The sequence below is a fragment of the Amblyomma americanum genome, chromosome 5, assembly GCF_052857255.1.
Source record: "Amblyomma americanum isolate KBUSLIRL-KWMA chromosome 5, ASM5285725v1, whole genome shotgun sequence".
Taxonomy (NCBI): domain Eukaryota; kingdom Metazoa; phylum Arthropoda; class Arachnida; order Ixodida; family Ixodidae; genus Amblyomma; species Amblyomma americanum.
This window is the reverse complement of record NC_135501.1, coordinates 193329706-193352308: the sequence shown is the minus strand read 5'-3', so window position 1 is coordinate 193352308 and position 22603 is coordinate 193329706. Positions and strand designations below refer to the sequence as shown.

Here is a 22603-nt window from a genome sequence, read left to right as displayed (position 1 = left end):
TACTTCAAGTTCCACGGTCCGCGCAAATAAAGCGGCAAAGAAAAAGGAGAGGTGATAGTAAAATATATACAACTACATGCAACGGCTTATAAAACGGTAGAGATTGGAGCCCCGATATCAGTGCGCGCACAGACGTTGTATAGATGTTCGCCGTAACGCTCATCGGCCATCGGCACAGCTTCTCGCGAAACGTGCTTTGAGTTGTAGCCTCTTGCTTCAGTACACTGCGCTAATCATCTTGTACGCTCCTTCCATGCCGTGAATGTTTGCTAGCGCCGCTGAAAGACAGCCGAGCGCTCTGGCTCGTCAAGGAGAGAAGGCAGCGAAACACGCTGAGCTCACTGCCGAGCTCGACAAAGAGCAGCGGATAAACGCAGTTGCACGTAAAGCTCCGAAAGCGGCCCAGGAAGCCAAGCGCGCTGTCTAGTTAACGAAAGTACCTGATGGCGGGGGCTCCTGAAGGCGTGCAGCTGCCAACTTACACCGGGCCCGCTGCAGAGCTCGGCCATGTCACGCTACCGTTGCACCTGCCAACTCAGCCATGTTACGTGCTCTCGTGACGTCACACACGCTGTCGACCAATAAGCGAATTTTATTACAGACCACAACCTGGACGTGGCCAGATTTTTTCTAAGATGAGCCTTCTAATGTTCTTGCATTAAAAAAACATACAGCTTAAGAAATACCAATCGAAGTTTTATTAAAAAAGAGACTGCGGTGGATTAAGAACCCTCTCTTGCTCGTGCGCATGCCTTCCAATGCGCCGGCCCGAAAGACGCGGGTTCGATCCCGGCCGCGGCGGTCGAATTTCGATGGAGGCGAAATTCTAGAGGCCCGTGTACTGTGCGATGTCAGTGCACGTTAAAGAATCCCAGGTGGTCGAAATTTCCGGAGCCCTTCACTACGGCGTCTCTCATAGCCTGAGTCGCTTCGGGACGTTAAACCCCCATAAACCAAACTAAATCAAACCTTCCAATGCTCCATACACTCCGTCTTCCATCTGTTTTCTTGACCCTACATCCCTTTCGCATGCTTAGAACAGAAAACCAGGCACTAGTGGGGGTTGATATGCAAAACATCTCTTTTGCTATGTTTATTCTTTACGTTCTTGTTTTGTAGTTGCACTCAATGCCCGTGGCATCGACCGCAGTAATGGACTCGATCACGCTTAGCTCATTTTACACTCAAACAAAAACCATGTTGTTTCTTCATACCTTTGCTTGCGCTGGCAACTTCCAGAGCAAACAATACGGAGTTGAATTTCTGCGGAACTCACTGCGTCATCTCGCTGTCAGAGCAGGCGTTCCGGCTCTTAAAACTTTCCACTCTTGAAGATCCCGACATTTTTCTCTGTTCTGCACGCGTTTGGAACACCATTCTGGCAAGATTTTTTTTGTTGGCTCGTTAAGAAATGCCGCTCGAATGTAGAAAAAAAATTTCCGAACCAGGAACTCGAAACCGCAAAGCGGAAATGACAAGCAAACACAGCGGAACAAGTTTTGAAACCACAAACATTTAACTGCATCGTTTGGCCAACTCTTCTTGTTCTACGGCATAAAACAAGCCTACGGCACTTGGCCCCGTGTTACAAAGCGCAAAAGTTTCTGCTCAGTCTAAACGGCTGTTCAGGGTGCAACCAGTCGCGATCTGCATAGCGCTTTTCATTCCGTGTGCTCACCACTAACGTGAGCCACTTGCGCCGTCATCGAACGCATTGACAGTTTTTTTTGTTGGTTTTTATGTAAGAAAAATAGCAGCGACGAAAGGTTTTACGCAGACCTTCTTTTTTTCTAATTTTTATTATTATTCGCAGATCTCTGAAGTGTTCCTTTTCTTGCTCCATCGAGCTTTCAGGCCGTTGTTTATGTTGTCCTTGGGATACATGACCCGCGGCCACGACTAAATCAGCTTGGTGCTCTGAAAACCTTGCTTTTAAAGCCAAATCTTTTCAGAGCCTGCGTGTATTGTATTACAGCAAGCAGGTAGCAGCAGAAATCGGAGAGCAAAGCCAGTCGATGCACCTGAGACTCTGCGAGGCGCACTGAAACAAAAGAACTGTTTTTAAAGGGCAGCCTTCATTGTGAAACTATAATTGAACTTCTTGCAGGCCTTAATGAAAGCACAATGCCGGTCTCAAAGTTTCAAGAAAGGATTTGGTGCGTAAGACGAAAGAGTTACAGTCTCATTCGTTGCCGCTTGCAGATAGATTTATTATTTTATGCGTTCATAATCATTTTCATTTTAAAGTCAATTCTGCTACAAAAGCCTCTCCTCTTTTCTCCAATTACCGATTCATTCCACCAAATCGAGCGAGCTATTCTGCGCATCAATTAAATGCCCAACTTTTATGATGCATGCTAACAAGATATAGTGAACAGCTCAACAGATAATTCGGAGATGACTGTACATTAAGTAGTTTCGTTATCAGCCGAGGTTCAGAGACCTCCTGCGGCAGGAAACGTATAAAATGTGAAAATCTGCCTTTCTCTCTCTCTCTCATTTTGATGATTTCCTTTCTAACCGTGTTGTGTTTAACACTAAGTTTATATCTTCCACACAGTAGGCCTCCCGCGTGCTTCCCTCACAACCTTGGCATCATTTTATATTGAGATGCGGTGGTCGCAGTGGAACGCCACACAGTTTCACTGCGACTGGACCCCAGTAATGTAAAAAAACTGGTGCAATGCTCAGCCCATAGCCGTTGACTGCTTAAATCAGTTTGCCCAGACAGTGGGATCCGTTACACGCTCCATAAAGACGTCGTGTCGTCCTGGCCGTTTACCTGCCACCGGCTGGTTCCCGGTTCATCATGTGCCTCTTCTTTTTGCATATTTATGCCTTTGAATGCGGTGTCAACTTGCCCCATCTCTTTTTTACTTTTTGTGGACTCCGACATCATGTTCTTCGCTTCCCTGTTTAGGGGATTTGGATGGAAGCAGTCACTGGGGATTTTTCCCTGCTCTACTGTTCATACCACCCTCACAGTTCTTTGTTATTTTATGCAATAGCAGAGAACCCTTCACAAAGCAATAACGCTGCGCCGCCTGGCGTTGTCCAGAGAAAACTTGATTAGCTGCCGGGCAGTGACGTCATCAGTGACGTCATCCGTGACGTCATCGGTGACGTCATCAGTTACGTCACAAGGAGCGGAGAAATCCCAATGGCTGGGGAACATGACGTCACCGGCCCGGCAAAGACCTCACCAGACCGGAGAATTTTCATTGGCTGGAGAGAAGTTACATCACCAGACGAGGTTTGTCTGTGTGAAGCCTCCACGTGCCATCCCCGGCAGCCGGTATACAGGAGGACCTCGAGAAAGGCCCTCATCAGCCGCTTCTGACAAATACATCTAGAGCTTCGAGTGACATAGCATTGCGAACACAAAATGGAATTAGTTACCCCTGTTATTTTCTCTTCATTCCAAAGGTATTTCTCCAACTTTCTTACTCTCTCCCTGAGTGGTGCGTTTAATACTCCTCATTAGAAACGCTTGGGCTCCACGAAGTTGTTTTCGTCGTTTTCAGTTGAAATGCGCACAAACCTACGGAATTTGCTGCATACCCATAACCATATTGCGAGCACTCAATAGGCATGAAGGCGTCTTGCGCTGCCTATTGCACCAGTCGAAAAACAGCATACAATTTTTTTCCTCCATAAAAACGCAGCCGCCGCGGTCGGGTTCGAACCCGACCGCGGCGGCTGCGTTTTTATGGAGGAAAACCGCTAAGGCGCCCGTGCGCTGTGCGATGTCAGTGCACGTTAAAGATCCCCAGGTGGTCGAAATTATTCCGGAGCCCTCCACTACGGCACCTCTTCTTCCTTTCTTCTTTCGCTCCCTCCTTTCTCCCTTCCCTTACGGCGCGGTTCAGGTGTCCAACGATATATGAGACAGATACTGCGCCATTTCCTTTCCCCAAAAAACCAATTATTATTATTATACACACACGTGCATACGTTAATACGCGATCTGTCCGCCCTGTCTCACATACTTTTTAAGAGCGCTTGTTAGCTTTCCTTAGGCACACCCTCTAAAGACAGCTAGTATTTTCATTGAGTGAGATAAGATCGCCGGGCTGTATGGTGCCTGAGAAAGAGCCTCATAGCTGGAGCACAATCAAGAAAAAACTCGCCGTATGGTACCGTTACGTAACGCCAGCTTCAGTAACAGTAGCTTGTGGTAGTGGAGATGGTGTTGTTTATTCGCTGTTATTTGTCTCTTTCTGTGGTAGAGTTTGCGTGACGTAAATAAGCCTTCCCTCGTGACGTCACTATGTTCCGACCATTTGGGTAATTGCGTGCTGTGGTGACGTCATGCGTTACGTTACTGCGCTCTGGCCGATTAATGTGGCCGGGGGAAACCTGCTTCGCTCACCCCCCCCCCCCTTCCCTCCTCCATTTTTTTTTTCTACACTCGCATTACGCTGACGCCGAAGAACCTGAAAGTCTGCCGTTCACAGATGTCGCTGGGAAAGGTGAATTTTAATTCTCCTTAGAAGCACATCGTGCTTCCTGTGCAGCCACTTCGTGTTACACCATGCGTTTGCCAGCCGAATGATTCGATAGCAGTGGAATTGAACAAGCCGGCATCCACTTTCATTTCTTGCTCGTAAACTTCAAATTCCCCTTCTGGCTTCTTTGTGCGTGTTTTCTGATTTCGGTTTTTTTTGTACATTCTTGGTAGGATAACATTTTACTTCATCGCTGTCACGTTTTTATGCTTTCGTATTACTTTCTCTACTGTACTCTTGTCGAATAACTTGCCACAGTAAGGTAACGCGGAGCTTTCATATTTCGCAATTTTAGCTTCGCGCGCACATAATCAATGCGCGCACTTTAATTGTGGCAAGCCGCATCCGTAGAGCAACAGCGCTTGGGGCAACGTTTTGTGCAGTTGTGTTCGATCGAGCCATAGATCAAGTGTTATGTAATGCGCAGTTGCATTTCACGGAAATTAAAATAGAGCGATTGCTCCACCGTCCCTTCACAAGCGGATAGGACGGCCGGACTGCAAAGCCCCCGGGGGTCTGTACGAATCCAGTAATGACCCAAAACTTTCTTCACTGCATGCGAAACCTCCAGAAAGCTGCCGCTCGCCTTGGCGAATAGGGAATGGGATAGCTAGAACTCCCTAGTCGAGGCCGCTACCTTCAAAGCAAGCGGTTAGCAACAGGACCACAGACGAAGCAAGCGAGAAATAAACAACCTCTAACGTTGACCCAGGAGCCAGGTGATCGACTTGCCCACCACAGCGAGCTGGCAAAGTAGAAGAGACGTTCTTGCGTTTATTTTTTTCTGTTTGCCTGCATGTTTACCGGTAAGCTTGTGTCGCATTCCTTGGAGCCGAAACGATTCGATCTTGCATATATCTTTTTTTTTATCATTGATGCAGTTTCTTGTACCCTGCCAGACTTCTTCTTGCCCTTTCCTCTTCGTTGCTCAGGGACTGATCTACAGGTCCTGTTCCGGCCAGCCGACGTGTGAAAGTGAATTTTCGGGTGTCAGTGTGTCCGTGACTAGAGGAAAATCGAATTACGTGTGCAGGTGCCGATGTTGCTGGCACGCTTGAACGGAAGAAGTGGTTCGGCGGGCACTTCACCTCACCACCATACAAGGATCGGGTTAGGGCAAGACGTGGGGCTCTGCTTACGCAAGTTAGAGGCCGAATGGAAACATGGTCTGTAGAGGGTGTGCTCTGGTGGCCTTGTAACACACACGCAGTAAAATCAGCGGAAAGAATGCAACATCTCCGGGGAGAAGATCCCATGACGACGCTGGAGTTTCATCTCAAGATATTTTGAAAAATATCGCGTATATATTTCTCAATAACGCCTCAGCACATGCACAAACGAGGCGTGATTTCTGTGAACACGAATCAAGCTAAAGTAATGCACCAGCCATTCTGTTGAAGTAGCTAGTTATCTACTAAGTTTCACAAGAAAAGCAGGGCAAGAAACGAGGGAAAAAAGGGAAGGGGTAGCAAACATCTCGTTTTTTTTTGCGCTGGCTTTTCTTGCAAAACATCACCCGGTTACAACTAGCCCATGTCGCGGTCTTAGTTATCTGTTAGTATTGAAACAGTTCAAACAAGTTTAAAACTGTGAATTCATTCAGAATGTTCAGTGATATTTAAATTTTGGAAGGCTCCGCTTTCTCTATTTAATGGGCCTCTAGAGTTGCTATTTTTGTCTGACGGTGACGGTGTTACTAAATAACGGTGTTACTAAAAGCTGAGTGGGCCTTAAGCTCCTTTTTCGCAGTGGCGCTGCGTTCCTTCCACTCGTTTTATTGTGCGTAATTTTGGGGCACTCAACCAGCTCTTCGTATTATTCTCATCCTAATAGATCAGACTTTTTACTGGTCAAAAAACTGTACACGTCTCACCTATTGTAAAGCAAGGCGGTGCATCGCATATTGCAGACATGCAAAAATACAGTGGCAATTTACAAACAGACAAATATTAGGACATTTATTATCTTCGCCTTTGGGCCAGGAGATTCTTGAACGCCTTTGTATCACTTTCTCACATTCCAAACACATGATAGCACCTTTGGAACATTACGCCCTTGAGGAGTGTTCACTTTCATGAGCTGTTCAGTGTAGCAAAACATATTCGTAAGGCATACATGTAGAAATGTGTTGCCTATAACAGATCACTCGTTAAAATATACCTTGCACAGTGTACATTTTGTGCACGTTTGTTCATAACTTTCTTGACTTCATGAATTTGATCTATTGTTAAGAAAACTAATGAAATTTCTGCGGTTAGGTGGACGACAGTGAGTAATATAACGGGCCTATAATTCCTCAGATTGTTCTAAATGCGAGAAAGCAAAGCAAACACCGCCATCTTTGACCATCGAGCCAATAAATCATCTGCAATCTATCAGATAACAGAAGGAAGATCAGAACTTTTATTCAGCCTCCGTGTATAAAATTAGGAACGAGGAAAAAGAATGGAGAGACAAATATGATGGCAGAAGCCAGAGATGCCTGCGGGTAGCATTGCTGGCATGAATGCATACTCAAGGGGCGGATACAAAGCTTACCGATGCGGAGCACAATGAGCACCGCTGGTCAATGGGATAAGCACCGTCAATGCAAGGATGACGTGCTGAGGTTGCGGTGGCTACCGGCCGCGATCGGACCGCATGTCTTCATCTGACCGCATACGCAGGTCGAAAGTCGCGAACTTGTTTAGGGGGGCAAAACACGTTGAGACCACTCCTTGCAACTTTCGTGTGCCTAGAGCCTCTTCGCCGAAACCACGTGGCTAGACTTATGCCAGTGAGTGTATTAATACATCGTTTACATTTGATTACGTGGTGACTTCCCTGTGTCAGTTTCTTTCCTTCAGAATCTTTAAACGTCTGTGAAGCAGTCAGTGGTACTATTTTCTTTTGTTTGCTGTCTAAGATGTCCCCGACTTCCCAAGAAAGACAACCACCTCGGTCAACTCCCTGAGTCTCTAAGCTCCGTGCGAGGCGTTTGTTTATCTCGAAAAGCTGACCCTTGTAGAATGCGTTTCATGCTCTCTGGGTGACCTTGATGCGAGAATCGCGTGTCTTGGCTCAGTTCCTCCCTTCCCCCTCCGCGCGAAAAGAGGAGTGGGTGTGGTGCAACTTCGCACGTTTTCGTCCCTACTCGGCTGTTTTCCACGCACGTGCGCTGCTTTTGCTTCTTCGACTTTGTTTTTATTCGCTATGTTTTACTGACATTTTTTTCTCCTCCTACGCGAGCAGCGTATCGCTTCTGAAAACTGAAGTAAAAGCAATGGGCTCTGGCCTGGTCTTTGTTCCCGTTTTGTGTTCGCTCAGCTCAAGCTGATCGCTAGTAAGTTGACTACTGAGGTGTGAACCATGTTCCGCGTGAACGAGTGTACGTTTCTCTTTCCCCCAAACGTGAAAGTTGCGGGCAGGGAAGCTCCCCATCCTGCAGTTTTTTTTTAAATCACCGGGGTTTCTCCTTCCTTCCTGCGTTCACATTCTCGCCTGTGAAGTGCTTGCTTAAGCACCGGTTCTTGTGCGGAAATACGACAGTCACAGATGTGTCAGCGCTCCTCTGCACAAGGGGGCTCCTGGTTTTACTTTGCCACTACTACAAGCAAGAAAACATTGGCGGCCGGATGCTTATTACTGTGGTAACGCGGATTTCAACAACAGCTGAGGTGGTTGTAAATGCCCGTCAATGCCAGTCGGAGTGCCTAGTGACTGTGGGTGCGGGTGTACTTGTGCCCCTACTCTCCCCCTGGCGTCACTGGTGAACTGTAGTTAGCGTCGTGGGGTCGCGAGGCATTTTACTGTACCGGCATTTTTGCCTGCCTTGTGTTGTGTAGTGGAAATATCGTCCTAACTTATGCAGATACCACATACGCAGAACCGGAACAGACGAAGCGCGTACTTACAACTCAGTTTAGTGGACAGGATGTGGCGTTTTTATGCAGGACCAAAAAAAGGTAAAACAAGAGATAGGGAATTGTTTTTGCGCCTCACACTGTCACCATCCTAAAATGCTAAAATGCAAATAGCGACCTCTCCCTTGGCCGGCGAAAGCCGACAGTTTTTATCATATTGTTGATGACGAAGCATTTTTTATGGAGGAAGGGCATCTGCTCCCAAGAATTCCACCCCAGATGAGCTGATCGCCAGGCCAGGGGAAAGCTTGAATCCACTGTGTCATTTGTGGGTACTAAGCGGCACCAGCGATCGAACCCCGCACCTACTGCAGGGTGGGGCGGAAGCTCAATCATATTGTTGGCGAAGATATTCCTGTTGTCTGTCCTCGTTTTTAGGGCCGAAGCGTTGCACGTGTTTTGCCTCGTGATATATGATTTTGCGTCCGGCACTGTGGCTTTCCCAGGTGCACCACTTTGTACACCCGTTTCTAGCTGGTCGGTCGGTCACTTTACACGAGAATGTGGCTCGTCATTAGCGATATTGATACAATCTACCTTGACGAGTGCAGCTCGTAGTTGGCTTTTCTGATTTAATATCTGCTACGGGTCCTATTTGGACCCAAGATATTAAACTTATTTCTAGAATATGGTGGAGTGCTTGAAGCACTCCGGCACGGGTAGGCCCGGTATTGCACTGCCTCCGGGATCGGCCCGGATTATAATATAATGCGCATCTTTTCTTTCCATCTTTGCACTCCTATCTTTCAACTCTCCTACTTTCAGCATGTGGCAGCGATTGGTGGCTCAGCTTGAGCCAGTGGGCAGGCCAGCGCACTTTCCTTTTCATTCTTCCTGTCAACAACAACTGCAGCAGCAGCAGCATCGCCTGAAGGGTTAATATGACGACAGAGTGAGTGGCGTACCGGTCGCATACTGGTGCCCAAGATGATGACTACAAGCACCGCCCTTACTGCCAGCTGATAACTTATCTTAATTATGTAGTGATATCGTGCTTAACTCTACAACCGGCTACAAGACAGACACAATTGCAGCTGTTAAGACCAGGGCTCCAGTTTATGCGGCGTCGGTGTCGTCGGCGTAATACACTAGGTGCAACGCATCACTCTGGTTGGTCAGAATGGACTTACCTCACGCATGAAATCACGAGAATTCGCAACGCTGATTTGACAGAATAGAGTGATGTCACGCATGACGTAATGGCAACGTGGCACACATATTAGCCAGAACACCTATCACTGAATGATTCGAACAAGGTGGTGTTTGTCGTGACGTCACGAGTCGTTCACTGGAGTTCACTTGTGGCACTAATGTGAGTGTAGAGGAATGAACGCAGCATTCATCCCGCACCCGTATCCAGAGTCACTAAACACTCCCATGGACGTCTGCAATTTTAACCTCCCTAGATGTTGTTGAAATTCACATTGCTGGAAGAGTAAACGTCCGCACCAATTTTCTGCTATAATTTTATTAATCTTGGGAGTGGTTTAGAATGAAGTCAGGAGAGCTATTCTCCCATTTAAAAGCCCTATTTTGGGCGAACGGAAATGCCTACTAGAGATTCATGCTTCGCGTTTCCGCACAGATATAGATCTCTGCTGTCTTTGATGCCACTCCATTTTAACCCCATGCCTTTCTCACGACCCCGGCTTTGCTGTCAGCGTTCGATTTCCCCGCAAGCCCTGTTCTGACACACGTTGCTCTGATTGCCCGCGACGTTTGGTTTTGCGCTTTTAGTAGTATAACAGCCGTGCAGCTCAGTGGGAGGCTGTGGCATTGGTGCCGGCGAGACGGACAATAAGCGGAATTCGCTCCGGAAACGCACTCACAAACGCTGCACCCACTGCAGCTTAGGCAATGTTCGACATAGGTGAGGGCCAAATTGAGAAATTGCTGCATTTCAACAACAAAGGAAAGGTGCAGAGGGAAAGTCACTGTAAATTGTATTACGGAGAGAATGGCGCCCATTTTCCGGCAGCACTCGTTGTGTTTATTGATCTTCTTTTCTTCCGATAGCTGTATTCTTCTGTCAAGTGCGCCGCTTCCCAAGCGTCTCAGTGGCAGCATGCGTCAAAGCAGAACGTTGGAAAAACAGGGCAGCGACAAAACAGCAAGACGACAGAAGAGCCGAGGGAAACAATTGGCTGTGGCTTAACTTGGCTAACCCTGGAATTCAGCGAAAAGCAAGGACACTTGCTACGCGTCTGCGTCTCGTCCGTGGCAGCTGCGCTACACGCTCGCGAAAGCCGTTCTGTATACACCCACATGACCACGTGGCTATGACGTGGTATCACATGGTCTTAAGACACCCCCATCGGATGTCTTCACATGGCTTCACATCACCCCATCGAATGTTCTTAAAGGTGCACTAAAGAAAAATCTGAAATCGTTTTTTTACCATGGGAACTCTATCTACAGGTTCCGGGCTTTCTTAGAAACTTCGAATTATTGCCCTGTGCGGCCGACTGCCCTAATTAAATCGTATTAAACGTCCCGGCTCTAAGCCTTTTTCTGAACTCAATGCAGTAGGTAGGCGGAGTCAGCCAACGCGTGGAGTGCCTTTCAGCCAGTCCAGTGGCGGATTTGCTTTCGCTTTTATGTTGTTTTTTAGGCTTCTATGAATAAAGTTTCAGTCACAGACAATATAGTCGCAAATTAGGCCCACGTAAAGAAAAATACACGTGGACTCTTTGATTTACGTATCACTCCGCCGATGGCAGAGCGGCAAGCCGTCACGGGACTGGCTGACGTGTTCGTTTACTCCTCGTACCTACCCCGTTGAGTTAAAGAAAAAAAAAAGGCGGAAGCCGGGACGTTTAATCCGATTTAAATTAAGGAAATCGGCCGCACAGGACAATAATTGGAGGTTTCGTAGAATGCCCGGAACGTATAGGTTGAGTTATGGCGATTAAAAGGCGAGTTAAGATTCCTCTTTAGTGCACCTTTAAGGCCAGAGGTCAACTTAAAAGCCACCCAATATCAAAGGTCAACTAAAGGCCATGTGTCAAGGTCAAGGGTTCGACACCATAACCGTATCACATATGGTCATACACCAATAACGTGGTTGGGCTGAAGGTCGTTCAATGTCGCTCTCCAGCCTGCGCGACGAGTGGTTTACCTAGTGTAGTGAGTCTTTTCGCTTCAAAAGCAGTATAACAGAACAGCGCAGCACAGTAAGGTGACGTTCACTGCATGTGGGAGTTATAATTCTGCTTGGCAGATAACGACCGAGCCAGAATAAACGAATCTCACGCGTCTCTTCCCTTCAGCCACATAGCGTCTGGCTAATGCAGCAAGCAAGACTCAAACTATTCTGTTTTTCTTTCTGTCTACCTTCCACCTATTTTTCTGAAGAAATATCGACGCTCGCAACAACAGTAAGAACGCAAAGGATAACAAAGAGACTAAAGGTGTAATGTGCTCTGGAAGTAAGTGAGCATCACAGTACGCACTGCGTCAATCCGTTCAGGTTTGATCAAACAGGATATCCTTACGGGCAAGGACTAATTGCATTTCCGCATAGAGTTTGAGAAATAATGGAACAAAAACTGCATAACAAATGTCTACCTAATAAAAGGTTTTACTTTTCTTTCTAGCTTAAGTATGGGCGCTGCGCCGTTAAGCCACGGCCTCACTTATAGCCCCAAAGGTAAGTGCACACGGTAATGACCATGATAATTTAGCGAAATCTGTTGTTCCGGCAGAAGCCATGAATTTCGCTTACGCCACAGGAGCTAGGGGAGCAGCGGAAAATGCGAGCCACCGGTGCTAGCTGCGCTGGCGACGGCAGTTAAGCGCAATTACGTTTCATTTCTCAAAGTATTCGAAAGCGTAATGAACGTCGCATGCAGCGCCCGACTTAATTTCGCGCTACATTTGTCATGCTCGGTGAAAAAGCGTATAGCAACAAGGAAACCAAAAATAAAGGGGGAAAGAAGAGACGATAGAACGGCAACTACGAGGAATCCCGAGACAATGGTGAAGCAGGAATAAAAGCAGCGTGCTTTTAGAAGTTTTAAAGCCTATCGTCCAACTGCGTGTCAACTTTAGCAGTTTCTCCCGAGGTGTTCTCTGGAAAGAAGCTGTTCCTTTAACTAAGCATAGGAACGCGTGAGGGAGCTTGAATTTTTCTAGGTTTTTCTTCTTTTCTAAAAGAGATAAGAGAGAATAGAAAATTTAAGGAATGCACATTCACTATATTTGCATTCCTTGCCGGTTTCTCGGAGCCCGTAACAGTCGTGCCGTAATATAAGCTTGCCTTTTAATGACGCCAAAGGAATGCAACTCCCCAATTGCAGGAAGCCATCTGTATGCGCTTCCCGTGCGTGTGGTTTATATGGTTGTGCTTTATCTAATAAATAATAATAATAATAATAATAATAATAATAATAATAATAATAATAATAATAATAATAATAATAATAATAATAATAATAATAATTGGTTTTTGGGGAAAGGAAATGGCGCAGTATCCGTCTCATATATCGTTGGACACCTGAACCACGCCTTAAGGGAAGGGATAAAGGAGGGAGTGAAAGAAGAAAGGAAGAAGGAGGTGCCGTAGTGGAGGGCTCCGGAATAATTTCGGCCACCTGGGGATCTTTAACGTACACTGACAACACACAGCACACGGGTGCCTTAGCGTTTTGCCTCCATAAAAACGCAGCCGCCGCGGTCGGGTTCGAACCCGGTAACTCCGGATCAGTAGTCGAGTGCCCTAACCACTGAGCCACCGCGGCGAGTTATCTAATTTCGCAGCGCTCACATTCCGGACGCCTCCTACCACCGTAAGGAAGTGTGCGGGATGGAAAAGTTTCCCGCGTAAAAAAGGACAAAGCAGGCCAGCTTCGAAGAAAAGGTACAAGATGTACCTATTGAAGAAAGTAATAGGAAATGCGCAGAAGGAACTTCGGGTCAAAAATGCCAACAAAGCCTATTAAACACAAGCGAAAGATTGGAAGATAGGAAGGGAAGAAGATTCGTTTGGAAAGGAGATTGCCTACGAACCTGCATGCTGCAATAGGTTTAAAAGGAGGTTACACGAGGCATTAGCTGACTACAAACGATGGGTATCACAGAAGAGATAACACGGTAAGCAGGATGCGGTTGTATATTCTCATTATAAATAAACTTTGTTCTCGAATCAGAACAAACGAACAGGCTCTTATGACGGAAGAGACGGTATGAAGCCTTTTACGCATAAAGACAGCTGTTGCGGAGCTTCAAGTTATGCAGCTCTCGCAAGCAAGAACTGGTCCTAGATTCTAAATGGTCTAGAATGGTTCAAAATGGTAAGAACATGTTCTTAAGAACTGATTAAATAGTTTCGGCGTACCTTGTCCAAGGTGTTCGCACACCGAGTGTAGCTCTAACGTGCCAACGGCTTTGAAAATTTTGCTCCCCGTTTGCTGACCCCAACGGTCGCTTCGATGCAACCCAAAAATACGGAGTCCGGTGTAGAACAAGCATTACAAAAATTATGTCGCGCTATGAATTCGCCGGCTCGCGAGACACAAAGAGGCGGGTTATGAAAAGTCGCATTCATAGGTTCATTCTCTTTCGCTACTTCCGAATTGTCAAATCGGTGTCGAATAAACTTCCGTTGCTTTAGTGTGTCAGAGTGATGGTGATGATGTCTTGAGGTTTAATGGCACACACCAAAGGCGGGGGATTTGCCAGGGTGCATTGCGGATACAAACGCCCTCATGGACAGGGAGTAGAGTATTTAGAAAATTTAGTGCCTTATACTAAAATTTGTACAAAAAATAACAAAAAAGCGTAAAATAAAAAGCAGTGAATTATCATTCTGGCAGAAGAATCTTCCTGATGTAATTATATAGTCGTGAATATAACCGCACACTGGTTTCAGAGTATACCCCTTGGCGCTTGCCCCGAAGGAGAGGAGCATGAAATCCTAGTGCCATGGTATCTTTGAGAGCCGCCAATCTCTTGTACCGGCGCGTGCTGCCATCTCTGGAGCAAAAGAAAAACGAAGCGTGGGCTGTTGCCGCCACGCGGTGTGTTAACACCTCATTTTCATATGCTCATGGCGCCGGTAGCCACCTTTTTTTTTCTTATTTGACCTCTCATCCTCCTTAATCTTTTTTTTTTACAACAGCCCTAGCGCTAAGTTGCACATAGAAGCAGGCTGCAAAGTGATTCCATGCCCGCACAGTCTGCCACCAGGCATCTGTTTCCCGCCCGCAATTCTTTCCAATTATTTCTCACTTTTTTTTCGTTGTTCTCTGCCCAGGGCGGGCGTGTGTGTGTGTGTGGGGGGGGGGGGGGGGAATCTTGTTGCCAGCTGTGCCTGCCACCACGCTTTTTTGTTCCACTTTGCTGCGGATTCGTTTCTGATGCACGAAGTGCTGACAAAGAAATGAATACTGCTAAGCTGGCGCTGTGAGCGCTGCGTGTGTATTGCTGGCTTGTTCTTTCTCCGCGCTTGGCACCCGCTGATTAAAGACGCCGGTAATTTTGAATGTGAAAGCAATAATCGTCAGCTGCACTCACTTTAAGAGTTGTGCTGATATTTTAGGAAGGCAAGATCGGGTCGTTTCTTATTTATCTTGCTTATGTGTTTGAAGGAAAGGCCCGAAGCAGGATTCCGGAAAAGGAGTAAAGAAAACAACTCTAAAAGACGCAGTTGCTTCTTTTATTCTCTATTTATTCAGATATTTCGCCACGGCCAATGGACGCCTTGGATCAAATGGATTAAAATGTAAAAAGAAATGCTTAGTCACAATGTAGACTTGTTTATCTGAGAGGTGATTTTATTCATGGATGTTGCGAAAAAATAAATGTCTGGCATGTATGTTGGTTCTGGCCTGGTATTCCAGAACTTTGAAGACTGATGAGAAGAGGCAGAAGCCCTATGGAGGTGTGACTGTGTTTTTTTTTTAAATGTTGGGAATGTAAACTTTAGCCGCAATTTATTTCTTTCGCCAAGAAGAACGGGATTCATAGCCCAGCTTATTTTTTATGTTAATTAAACTGTTGCCTCTCAGCGCCGTCAACCAGGCATTCTTGTCGAAACCAAACTCAACAACGCTTAAACGAGCGGTTGTGCAGCCCGGCAAAGTATAGTGTTAGCGGCAAGGCGACAAGTTAGACTGCGTCGATGAGGTGAGGCCGAAGTTGCCAATAATGTCGACATCGCTCTATAGCAGGGCTTTGTATAGGTTTCATCATAGTAGTAAGCTTACTACCAGAAGGCGCTGGTCCTCAGTACACCGTGTCGCCAGTCAATATGCTGCCAGATTTTATGTATGTTTATTTTTATATGTCTACTTACACACTTTACTCACTCACTCGTTTACTACACTTACATCTTGTATGCGCGATTAATTACAAGGGCTCGTACAATGTAATGCTACCATACCACATTGGGATGAGCATAGTTTAGAACCATCGAAGTGGCTTAAACTTAAAAAGCAAACAAACAAAATGCCCAGCGAAGGATGCTGCAAGCCAGACGTTTTGTACTCAACGCAAAAAGATTAGAAAAAAAAACACAGTAAGTGCTTCTTTCACCTATTGCCACAAAACAGTACAATCAAAAAGGTAGCGGACAATCGCAAATGACAAACGAGAACAAACACGAGCAGAGATTATGGAATGAGTGGTACTATTTTCTCTTTGGAATTTCGGGGAGTACGTTTTGGCGAGCCCATAGTTTCTCCCCTCTCGTAATTACTGCAAGCCGGGCAGAAACGAACGGTGTGAAAAAAAAAGGGGGGGGGGGGAGCAAATTTTGTCCTTTGTCCTGGAAAAGGAATGTCACCTTTAAGTTGCCTTTCCTGTTCATGAAAACCACCCTCTCTTTTGTGGAAACGAGATTACTGACCAAAATTAGAGCAGAAGAAAAAAATGAAACAGACAAACTCGAGCACGACAAAGCCGGCAGTCATTAAATTTGCATACCAAATGGTCCCCCTGGAAACGGGACAGTGGAAGGTGCATTCTCTGGAACTTCGCGGCCACTGTGTCTGGGCTATTAAACTTAGTATTTTTCGAGCGCACCGTGTAATAGCTATGCTCATAATTAAAACATTTCGTTGTCTGCCAGAGAGAATTTACTGGCGAGGAAGGCAATACGAGGGCAGATGCACACAATTAAATAGGTCATTACTGCGGTTCGGTGGGTTGCTGTATCATTTGCATGATTCAAAACACTGCTTACGCAATATCAACTTCCGTGTGCCAGCATTTTGTCTGTCCGTCTAGGCATCATTGCTACTTCAACGACGGCTTTTTTTTTGTTGCGCAGAGCACTGTGAATTAATGCCTATGAGTAACGTGGTTGCCTCTAGGCAGTGTCTTTATTACAACAGATGTTTGATTTCAGTTTGGAGTACACACCGATTGCCCAAAAGCGTTACAATTGTGAAATGTTGCCAACAGCTCAGGTCGATGCTGTGTTAGTATTAGGCGCTCTGCTTAACAGTGGTCTTACCTGTGGAATGAAGGAAGGTTCGCTTCACGGTGTGAGGCGTCAGACTTTCTTTTGCGTTACAGGGTTACGGCATGCGTGGCATGTGGATGGTTGAGTGTGGTTCGTGAGTGTGCCTTTATTAACTCGCTCGCTAGCGGGGGCGGCACGCCCTAAGCACGAATTACCCTATAAGTGAGTAGTAAGGGAGTAAACGGTCCCCTAGAGCACTCCCTAATAAGGGCAGGGTATGTTGCCCAAGACCTGGGATAGATTTTCATCACTAAAATTACAGAATACTTAGCGTTGATAACAGAAACAGATTGATTCTTCGGAACACGCGAAGTTGTTGGAGCTACCAAATATTTTAGACGAAGCTTCTTTCCTTAAATGCCGCGTTTAGAAGCCTCCCTGCTTTGCTAACTGCATCAAGTTGATGAGCTATCAGAGAGAAATATGCCTCCATTGATAACAGTGAGCATTCCGTGTATTTAGTGGTGAAAATCTACTTTGAGACATGTGCAGGATACTCTGCCCCTAAAAAGAGTGAGCTAGAGGGGAGTTTACCCCTTTTTCACTCCCTTAGAAGCTAATTTGTTTACAGTGTCTGACTTGTTTTGAAATGTACTCGAGAGTAGAAATTCGCGAAAATGGCTGAAAAACACGAGCGCTATAGATAATACTGCTGCAACCAAGCGGATCTTCACGTATACGAAGTCGCACGATGTCGCTCGAGGTTCGACTTTCTAAGTAGATTGGCGACACACAGAAGATGCCGTGCATTGCAGAGGTAAGCCTGTTCTTTCGTGAGAAACAATGTAGTGAGGACGGTTTCACGACCAGCTTACGCTGAAATTCGCCGCACCTTCGAAGGTAACCTGCTGATTTTCTATAACTGCTACACTTTAGGTAAATTCCAACAATCTCAAAACCTCTTTTACAATACTTTAGGCAGTCTATAGACTGTTCATAGACTCCTGTTGATAAAGTCTATAGAATCTCTGTAGACAAACCATATAGAACAGTCTATAGGCAATACAAATCCTATAGACAGGCTATAATCAATGTACAGATTTGCGGTCATACACTTTTAGTAGACCTTTTCCAAAGGCAGTCTGTAAACTATGAATAACCAAAAATAAATACATGTAGGAAGGCAACAGAGTCTATAAGGAGCCTACAGACTGTCTATAGAGAATTATTGTACAGGATAGAGCTTAGGAAAGACACACATGGTGGCCTGCTAATGCAAGCGCAACTGAAGAGACACTTTCCCAAGGCTTTTGTTTTGTCGTCCAAAGCCGCTGAACTTTGTCCAGTTGTACCACCGCATAAACTATACTCCCTGACCTTTGCATTGTTATTCACTTGTTTTCTACAGCCATACATTTTGTGCGGCGCTTGTGCAGACTACAGATACACTGTAAATATTTTTTTATTGCGACACTTCCTCGTTTATTCAACCATGACGCACGCGCGCTCACTAGTTCTGTGCTATTGACCGATGCGTAAAGTTTATTTACTTATTCTCAGCTCCGAAACGTCGTTACAAACGTGTTCCTCGTTAAAATTTAGGTTATTTGTTTACAGATGCGCACAGTGAAATTGTTTAGCACCGATAAATAGTTTTTTTAGAAGCGTTAACGCAATTTGCATTCCAAACAATTACTTTTTATATAACAAATAATAGTTTGCCATCGTACCATTCCTTAAGAAGCTTTGTCCTTGCCTAATGGCGCCCAGTTCTCTGAAGATCGGTTTAAAATGGCAGCTGAAAAGAAGTGATCGCCACCAAATTCAGATCACTGAACTGAAAGCCTCTCAGCCGGATTGGTATCTTGGAAACTTGCCAAAACGAATATTATTTTTCTGGTATGGGGATGTGGCGGACAAGGTAACAGTGAATTGGTGCTCCAACAACAAAGACAGCCGCGAAAAATTTCGTCATGACGACTAAATATGGGTCCCAAACAATGCTCAAAATTAATGAAACCTGCCAGTAGACAAGAAATAACCACACAAGTAATCCCACAAGAAATAACAAAAAGCAAGCACAGAAGCATGCACACAACCAAGCAAACATATACGAAGGAGATGCCGAATAAGGTGGAGAATAACGTCCAGTAACAGAAAGCGGAGGCTGAAAATGAGAAGGCTGCAGTCCGGTGCAGTAAATCCAGTAAGAAGGTATGTGTCCGTAAAGAACATCGTCCGAAATGTCACGTCTGCTGCCCCAAACGAGGTGGTCGGGGTCAGTTCCTGATGAAGGAGCCGCGGATACCGACCCTGCCAGCTTCGCACTACCTGTGCACTAAGCCCCCTCGCCTCCCACTCATACACGCTCAGACAGTAAAAGTGCAAGAAACAGCGTAAGAAACAGGTTCTCTTTTCATCCGGGGAGAAGAAAAAGCCCTCGGGTCCCCTTAGCACCCCTGATGAGGACGTTCATTTGCACCTCGGCTGTTCTTGCTCCGGAATTGTCTTTCTCGACGTGGTGGCACGTCCGAGCCCGGTGAGTACGGGGTTTTCTAAGACTTATCTTGTGTTTCGTACTTCAAGCTATATTACTGTCAATGGGACTATAGGGATAGTTGAAGAAATTAGGGAAAAAGAGGAAGAATAATGAACGCGAACTCCATTAAAGATACGGATGTTAACCATGGTCGGGATAATTTCTGTACTTTGGTTTTGTTTGGATTGGTTTGATTTAGTTTTGTTTTTTTTGGTTCAGTTTGTTTGGTTTGGTTCAGTTTGGTTCGGTTTGATTTAGTCTTACTCTGTTGTGTTCCGTCTGGTGGTTGGGTTGTTCGGTTGGTTGTGCGGAGGTTGTTTGATGGGTTGGTTGTTTGGGGGTGCAGGATCAACCTTGAAGGAATGATACTGCACTAAGAGACGCAGAGCAAAGGTAATAAAGAATAGACAGGACGCTCACTCACACAGTAGGCGAACGAGAGAAGAAAAAAAAGATAGACAGGGACGTGTTCCCCGAAAAATTACCAAAGACAGGATAGGCGCCGGGGGATGGAGAAGTGAGATATGTAGTGGGGGGAGGGGCCGGCGGAATCTCTTTTTTATTCATACCAGGCAAAGTATTCGCGCGGTCGTGCCGTGGGGTAGAGTGCATTATTCAACCTGCCCTGTCCCATTTGTCACTAGCTCAGGTCACGCCCTGCCTTCCCCCAATTTTTTTTCGCTACCGAGCATAAAAGTTTGTCGCTAACTCACGTACAAGTTTAATATAGAAAATCTCTTGATGTAAGCCCCTCGAAATCAGCGCCGCAAAAACAAAAGCGCAAAATAAAGCAAAGGAAAAATATTAGCAAAGCTTCTGGAAAGGAGAAAAATAGCAGCAGAAAAAAAAAGTTACAAAACTGCTCTAATGCGAAGCTTGTCAACGAATTTAAGCGCTTTTTCCTTTCGCCCTCCAACTTTTTTTCTCCTTGCTTTGAATACATTTTCTAGATTGGAACAGTTTATCCCCTTTTGTGCATAGTAGGAGGGAAAAGGAATCAAGGGACAACAGGTTTTGACCCACCGTATCCGTCTTTACCTCTCGCAGCACAGCCACAGTACTGCATCATATTTCTATTATAGACCATAATTTTATTAGAAGAAACCTCCCTTTTTTACCCCTGTGACTCCAAACTTAGGACATATTTAAAACGCTGGAAATAATGCCTAATACAGGGTTTCTTGGATCGTATAAGTTTTCTTTCCGGTCCGTAGCGTTGAAAGTTAAGAGTTCTAAGGAACAACAAATTGAAGCTGCTCTTCGAATGTTTGCAGCTTGTTGGTTCTGAAGCTTAAACGGAAGCATTAGTGCTGACGTAACCGATTTCGCAGCATGCATTGAGGGCACACGACTTTTTCTCTACATTACCATCACTTCTTTTTGCGCTGCTTTTGCCGTATCCTGACGCACTGCAATGTTCCACTGCGCTCTTCGTATGACGTAATGGACTAATGTAGTCCGTGTGCTGTGCTCTCATTAAGGACTGGAATCTCATTAAGACTGAAATTTAGCCTCTTGAAGCAACAATGTTTGATGATTGTTTGATGTTAAAGACATCCCATGTAACTAATTTGCAACAGTGAGCGCAGGTACGATCAATGGAGCCGAATGCTAGCGTATAATAGAGCTGAAACGCCGCCTGTGTTCTCTTCAATTTCATTGTGTTTTCAGTGCGATAGTATTAGCGGCAGTTGATAGCTTTACAAGTATGCTTAACTGGGCGAGTTGGAGCATTTGCACTTTTCAAAATGTAGCGAAAAAAAAGCGCATAAGGTTGGACATGAAAGGGGATACGCACAGGCGCACAAACAGGTAATCTTTCATGTCCTGCTTTGTGTGTGCGCAAATATTTACAAGAAGTACGAATTACCAACTCTTCCAGAAAGCATCGTTTTTGAATGAAATGCATTCACAGAGAAAGCGGATGGTTTGTTCACTGGATCAAGACGCGGGTCCACAAGATGTATTTGTCGTGTCCGTTGTAATTGTATCAACATTAAGCTATCACATTTATTGCAGCTGCTTTTTTGTTTATTTTTTGTTTCTTTACATGCTTCTTTTGTTTGCATTTTTGTTTACGTGCCTTTGGTTGGACCGCTTCAGTGTCACCGCTTCTCGCTTAAGCTCCAGATCAGTGTTGGCCCATAAGCAAATCATCATGACAATGATTAAAGGTTTCTGAAAAAAGATTTACCACTATAACGGTTTGTTCATTTTTCTGATCGCTTTCATCCCTTATCGCTGACAATCTGAAATTTTAGCATCCACAAGGGCTCCAGAGCCCGAGCAGAAAATCTAATTTCTTTCCAAAGACTGCAGACTAGCGCCGAATTGCGGCAGCGTGAACAACAGTATTGCGAACGCGTACGCATTCAGCGTATGCGAAAGGGTTGGGCTCAGGTTACATAAAATGCGAAAAATATAAGAGGATTGGAAAAACTGGGAGCGGGCAGGAGCCAATCACCGTAACCAATGTCGCGTTCGGGTTGGCACTAAGCGCTATTCTGAATATAAGTAGGGAATGGGTTGAAAGGTGGCACGAGGGAATAGGCAAGTACAGCCAGGTATGGGGAACGAGAAACGGTAGTGCCACCAAAGCAGTGGCGGAGCTACCCTTCGAGAAGAAAGCCGAACGAATTCGGGAAGTAGAATCAGCGAAATTTGCATTCAGCATGCGCGCGAGCGTCCACACTCTTACTCCTGCGACTGTCTTCTCCCTATTTTCCCACTCTCTTCCTCACAAGGAAACGTTGTAACGCATGCTCACATATTTACCACATATGCTTGCGCGCCATGCGAAAACGGATCGCTGCCTTGGCGCAAAGCCATGAAGATATACGGATAGGGAAGCGAAACGCTATACGAAAAGTATAAATGATAGCTTGGAATTCCTGCTAAGTTTTTGAGAGTCCTCATTGTCAATGCATAACGCTGACGCCGGCTTCATTTCAGCCTCTGCATCTTTTCGTGGCGCTAAATCGTACGCTCAACGACGATAGATGGCGCTCCTTTCTCTTTAAGTCGGTATTCGCGAATTTTGGTCCTTCTCTATTTGCTGACAGTTTGCGAATAGCCCCTCTTGAGTTCTTTCACACGCCGCGCTGTATTTCGCTTCACTCCCCACAAAATCGCGCGTTTCTCCTGGTGTACGAAATAACATTGTAAATTCAGGGGATGCTGGGTGAAAGCTTAAAAGCTTATCGGGGTAAGGAAGGTTACCCAATACGAAGCTCCCTCCTTCGACGTGCAT

The 22603-nt window shown here is 45.6% G+C and overlaps 1 pseudogene; it reads left to right on the top strand.

Annotated features, from left to right (window-relative positions):
• Positions 1-8943: 8943 nt before the first annotated feature.
• LOC144135567 (U2 spliceosomal RNA) lies at positions 8944-9112 on the top strand (annotated as a pseudogene).
• Positions 9113-22603: the final 13491 nt, after the last annotated feature.